The sequence below is a fragment of the Mycteria americana genome, chromosome 3 (assembly GCF_035582795.1).
Source record: "Mycteria americana isolate JAX WOST 10 ecotype Jacksonville Zoo and Gardens chromosome 3, USCA_MyAme_1.0, whole genome shotgun sequence".
NCBI classification, from domain to species: domain Eukaryota; kingdom Metazoa; phylum Chordata; class Aves; order Ciconiiformes; family Ciconiidae; genus Mycteria; species Mycteria americana.
The window spans coordinates 70,930,752-70,936,751 of NC_134367.1; positions in this window are offsets into that span (position 1 = coordinate 70,930,752).

Here is a 6,000-nt window from a genome sequence, read left to right on the forward strand (position 1 = left end):
TATGGGATAGCTGTCTCATGACGGCCTTCTTATTTGTTAACTGCTTAGTTAAAGAAGTATTTATTTGACTGAGAAATATACTTTATGTATGTTTTTGAAGTCTCTGTCATTTTGATTCATATTAACTTAGTGACATCTTCTGTGGCATGAAGTCCCAAGAGTATTTTGCAACAGATGTTTCTGAGCCTCCAAGCCCTGCTTTTCTGTATGAGAATAGAGTGAAAGTGGGTGCTAGTAAATTGTACTGCCTGCAGGCATTGCCATGCTTGTTTCGAGAGAGAAGCAGCCACGTGTTAATCATCATTACAGTATGAAACTACTAGCTGCAGTCAATTTAAGAGTTCTTGCAGAGCGATTCCCCTAAACGCACTTGTCTGCGTGGCCTGGCTGCGTTCCCTGGGAGACTCTGGCTCCCTTGAGACACTCTGGTAAGATAGGCTGTGAAGAGCATATGAAAGGGAGGAGGAAAACAACCTGAAGTAACGCTGATTATTGGTATTATGGTGAACAAAATGCAATAGGTCAAGGGGCTGAAAAGATGCAGAAAGATATATATGTTATCAGAAATATATACTATGAACACTCAAGAAAAACAGAATTCAGCCATACAGAAAAGCCCCTGAACAGAATTAAGACTTTGTGAGCAGTGGCACAAACGTAGTCTACGACAGAGACGATACTATGGATACAGATCACAGTTGTTGCATGCATACACTGAACGCCTGGAGTTCTTCTATATACAACAGCTGTAAAGGAAATGTTTCTGTGCTCATTTAAATGGCTTATGGAGTTCAGGAGCTCTAGGGGCCAGCTACTCTCAAAGTCTGAGAGTTGCAGCTAGTATCTTCCACTGTTAATTACATTGTATTACTGTTGGCTTTTGCAAAGCAGATCTGAACATTCAAGCAGTTACGTGGCATGTGTTTTGGATGGCTGGAGCCCTTGGTAGCTTTCTGGCACCTTCTCTACATTTCACTAACTGCAGAACTGCAGGTCCATTTTCAATAATCTTGGGGAGCAAACTAGCAAGGACAGGGAATGAACATACCCATGGAGAAGAAAGGTACACTTGGTTCCCATCCTTGGATTTTTCACGGGTGAAGACATGAGAAAAACCCCTTCAGACTCACGTGCCTTGGGTCAGAGACCCACATTCAATGGTGATGTATACAGATAAGCAGTTTGATTTCCAGGAATGGCAAGACACACAGACATACAGACATAGGTGAGATTTGTGTGACAATAAGCAACTCTGAAAATCAGGCCCCTGGTATTAAGTGGTTACCATCAGGCATCTAATCTTGAAAATGTTGGCCAAATGCCACAAAACTGTGAAAACTTTTAGAAAATGGAACCTGTTTTTTAAAAATTCTAATCTGTAGTGCTGGAGCTTTGTAAACAATCATCTCAGATCTTTCCACTATAACATTAATGAGTAAGTCATTTACCAATGGAGAAATAGATTGGCTTGATTTTTCTCTCATTGCCCTTTCTTCTGCAGTCAAGGTTGAAAGACTAGAGCTGAAATGATTACTAGAGGACAAATGCTCTCTGCTTCTGCCTTTCCAGCTAAAAACCTTGTAAGAGAAAGTGCTGCTTGTTCCTGGCTCTCATTCCTGGGGGTTAGGCTGTTCTCACCCCAAACTATTTTTCAATTTGCTTGAAGTGCTTCGCTTGTGCATTTTTATTTAGTGTCTATGTACAACTGGGATGAAATGTGTTCTTAGCTTGTTAATGCAGATTGCTGTGGGCATGAAGGGTATGAAATCTTCACGGTCTAATGATGCTCAAACACAGATCGAGTGAGATTATTACGAGGGAAGCATGGCAGTTGTACTCAAGAGCGCTGTTCAGTCCCTGAGTCTGTTAGTGTTGTGGTATCTCAAACCACCCCTAAACTTTTAATGCCTTTTCCCCATTGTCAAAACATTTATTCAGGAGTAGGATGAGATGAGACTGGGATGAAGCATAACATGCCCAATCCATATATGTGTTTGGGTTCTCTAAGTTGCTTTGTCTTTGGACTGTTTCTTCCTGTCCAATAGGCTCTAGTAAAGTTTAAAAATCTGCTTTAAAACATCCTGCCAGTTCCAGGTGCCTTGGCATTTTTCAGTAGCATCATCACCCCATTAATCATTGAATTGATTAATTTCAAAAGATTAATTTTAAAACATTAATTAAGTAAAGATTGACAGCAATGATAGTGGATCCATGGGAGAGCTATGGGATTTCATGTGACAGAATTTAGATGTGGAAATTGAGGATGTGCATTTATTAACTTTCTTGATGCTTCCTGTGAAGACCTTCTGAACCTTGGTCTTGCCTGCAAACTGCCGAAATGCTCGCCTATCGCTTTCTGCCACTGCCGCAGGCCTGATCAGGACTCACATGGCCACAGAGGAAGAGATCCAGCCGGTGTCTTTGCAGAAGAAATATTCTAACAACAACAATTCCTTTCTGTTGCATAACCAGTGGTATTAGATGCTCTAATAGCTGGGCTTAATGATCCAATAAGACTTAAAACCTAACTGGGTGTGCATATGTTTGGCTTAGCATGTGGCACTAAAAACATTCTGCAAAGCTAATTGCCTCCGTTTCTTTGTAGTTATGAGTATAAAAGCTCTAGCTTGACAAGAAATTTGCAGTGTGCAGAGGGGATGTTTACCACTAGCTCAGGAATGTCAGCAACATCTTTGTCTCAGCAAAGCTCTCGGGAAGACATTCTGGGTGTGCTGGTGTCAGGGACCTCAACTCTCATTGCCCACAAACTTCCAACACTTGACAGGGCAGTTAATGAAGAAAAAGGAATGAGGAAAACCGTTCTGTCCAAGAAAAGAGGGAAACCTGCAAATGGAAGCCTCAAGGTCAGCCACAAAAGGGTAACTTTAGCATTACTTCTTTGGGCTCTCCTGTGAAAGCAAAAGGGTTCGAGAAAGGCACTGCCCTACTGACTGGAACGGCAGAAGGAAGAAAGTCCCCAGAGCTCTTCCCTTTCTTGCCTTGCATTTATCTCCTGTTGACCATCACAGGAGAAGGCTTTTGAGGGCAAGGATGTCTTAGCATAACAAGAAAAGAAATGCAGAAGCAAACCCTTGCCTGGACACTGCTCCTTTCAGAGCTGGTATTGCCCAACCAAAGCTGAGTGTAGCTTCTGACTTGCCAGCATATAGAAGCTAGTATATACCAGTATATAACCAGAAGCTATTTTCCTCAACTGTTTTCTTTCCCTGAAGCATATACCTCAGGGGGGCCTATTTTGCTTCAACATGCAGCCTATATGTGATGAAGTGAGCCACTATACCCACATTCCTGTGGCTGCCATATAACTGTTTTTTCTCAGACAGATCTTCCTTTTCTATCCTTTATGTCCCATTGGGATAAATAGTATTTGAATCCCTGCCTGCTATTTATTTATTTTTTCTTGCCAGCTTGACCCAGAGAAAGAGGTTTGGGAGTACCAGGCTGTTTTCAGATAGATGGGAAGTAAGAGGCAAGTGCTGATGCCTAAGGGTAATATAACAGGTTGAAGATGAACACCTCATCCACGTACAGCAGATGTAGATAGCCTGAATGGGAGCCTTACAACAGGGTGGAGGACCTAGGGATTGAGAGAAATAGGGATGCCCCAGGTTGTGGGGGGAGAAGGGGTTGTGGATGGGAGGTGCTTTGAGGCAGGACTGAGGACAGCAGGTCAGAAAAAAAGTAGGACTGAAGCAGAAGTTGGGGAGCTGAAAAGTGGGAGGGCATTAGGTTAGCAAGGAGAATGGGGGCCTGAAATAGGATGTATGGGTTCCATAGTGAGCTTAGGGCTGGGTGGGTTAGAGAAGGGAGTTAGGAGGAGCAAAGATTTTTGGGGATGGCGAAGTTGTGTATGCAGGAACATTGAGAAAAAGGCATGGGAGGCTGGGTATTCAGCTTGGGAAATACTGGGAGATTCTGAAGAAAGAGCAATGGGGATATTTGATCTCTTGGGCACTCTGGGACAGGAGAGGCTGGAGACAGAGTCTGTCAGACAGGAGAATCAGGACCGGGCTCTCTGGAATGTGAGGGGCTTGCAGTCAGGAGAGGACCAAGGATACCCTGTCAAATTTCCCCTCAGCCTCTGCTGTGGGTTGATGGTAGGGACATCCACTGACCTGCTCTCCATATGCTCTCTCAGCTGCAGGACTGCAGGACACCATCCCCCTGAGTGTTTCCTACTTTCATTAGTGTGGCAGCCCAATCAATTTTCAATCATGTAACATCCCTATGGCTAAAAGAGTGGTGGCTTCCCTGTAAAGAGTTAGAGATACATTTTAGCTGTTAATATATGAATGTAATATAACATCATATAATGTAATATATTATGTGTTATAATATAAATATAGTTTAGCTATATGATTGAGCAACTGGAAACAAAAGGATCAGCAAATATCCCTCATGTAGTGGAACAGGAACCCTTCTTCTCCTTCCCCAATCTGTCCATAGGCAATCTAAGAAAATGACAGAAGTTAATCTCTGTTTCACTGGAAATAAAATTGCAGGCAAATGCCCTTCAGTAATGCATTCAGACAGATTCCTACAGATAAAACTCAGCCCCCAGAAGCAGAAAGTCCATTTTACAGGCATTTGCAACACTGTATTGAGGTCACCTCCTCCTCTGTGGAGAGACTAGCTACCAGCCCGTGACACCACCTGAGAAGATAATGTCAGTTAATAGAAAGCCTGGTTAGTTTTGAGCAAGTTTTACTGGTTTTGATGAAGCCAATGTTGCTTAGAGAAGAAAGTTTTGTAGCACTGTCAATTGCCATTTTTCTTGGGAATGTTTCCCTTCCCAAAGACTGAGAGCCCGTCTCTGTACAAAAGTGGCAATGCTGTCTCTCTGTACAGGGAAGGATGAAGCTCACCCTGAAGGAGCAGTCTGCAACCCAGTTTCTGAACTCTGCTGCTGGTGGTGGAGAAATGCTGAGGAAATGCTCTGGCAAACGCGTAGGCGAGCACATCGTCTTACTGCTGGTACTCAGCCTGTAATCAGGGTGTGCTTCTCTTTTTTGCCTAATTTGTAGACTGTTCACCTCAAGTTTGTTTATACCTAGCAAGTAGGTTTATTACTTCTTTGTACTTCACTTACAGTCTGTTTGCATCCAGATTACAGTAGGTTCACTGGCAAATTATACCCAATTTGCAATCTTCATATAATTAACTGATTTGTTAATACCTCGTTTGCTATCTGTTTACAAAATTTGACAGAGAGGCATTTTTTGATATTATGCAGGTCCCAATGAGGAGGAGAGGAGCTTTATACAGGTTCAAAATGTACATGAACTGGGCCTTATTTGGCTAAACTCTTGAATAGACTGCCATGTTAGTGGAATAAAGAAATGGGCCGTATATTTTAAGTGGGGAAAAAATGAATAATTCAACAGTAAGGGTCAAATCGTCCTGCCAAGAAAAACCTACTGAAGAGGAAGTACACTGAGTTATAATTATTTGCATTGTAGATAATAATATCAATTATAGTTCCCAGCTGGAATCAAGCCTCCATATTTTGGCTTCTGTACAACCACAGAGTAACAGTTCCAGTCACAACAAGTTTCAGCCAAATAAAGACAAAGCTCAGTTAGCAAAACAACACAAATTTGCAGAAGCATGGGGCTGGACAATTAGAGACTGATGTTTGTATGTAGTTACATATGGCAGTTCAGTGACAATTAGCAACACTAATCAACGTTTATAATGAATGTCATTTTGCAAACAAAACGTTTTAACCCTTCCCAAAAGCTGGATCAAAGAAAATCTCTTGTTGGGCCCACTAGGAGCTATCTGCATGGGATTAAGTCTATGGTCTAAGTGAAATTGCCCACCCACTAGGCTTTGTTGTAAATGTCATGTTATCAGCTTCTTCTGAAAGTCTCAGCTTCTGAAATCTAGTTATTATGGGAGAATCACATTTTCCTTAAAAAAAGAAGAAAAATCAGCAGGAAGGAGCATGCTGGCAGGTGCTGGGGTAAAAGGGGATCA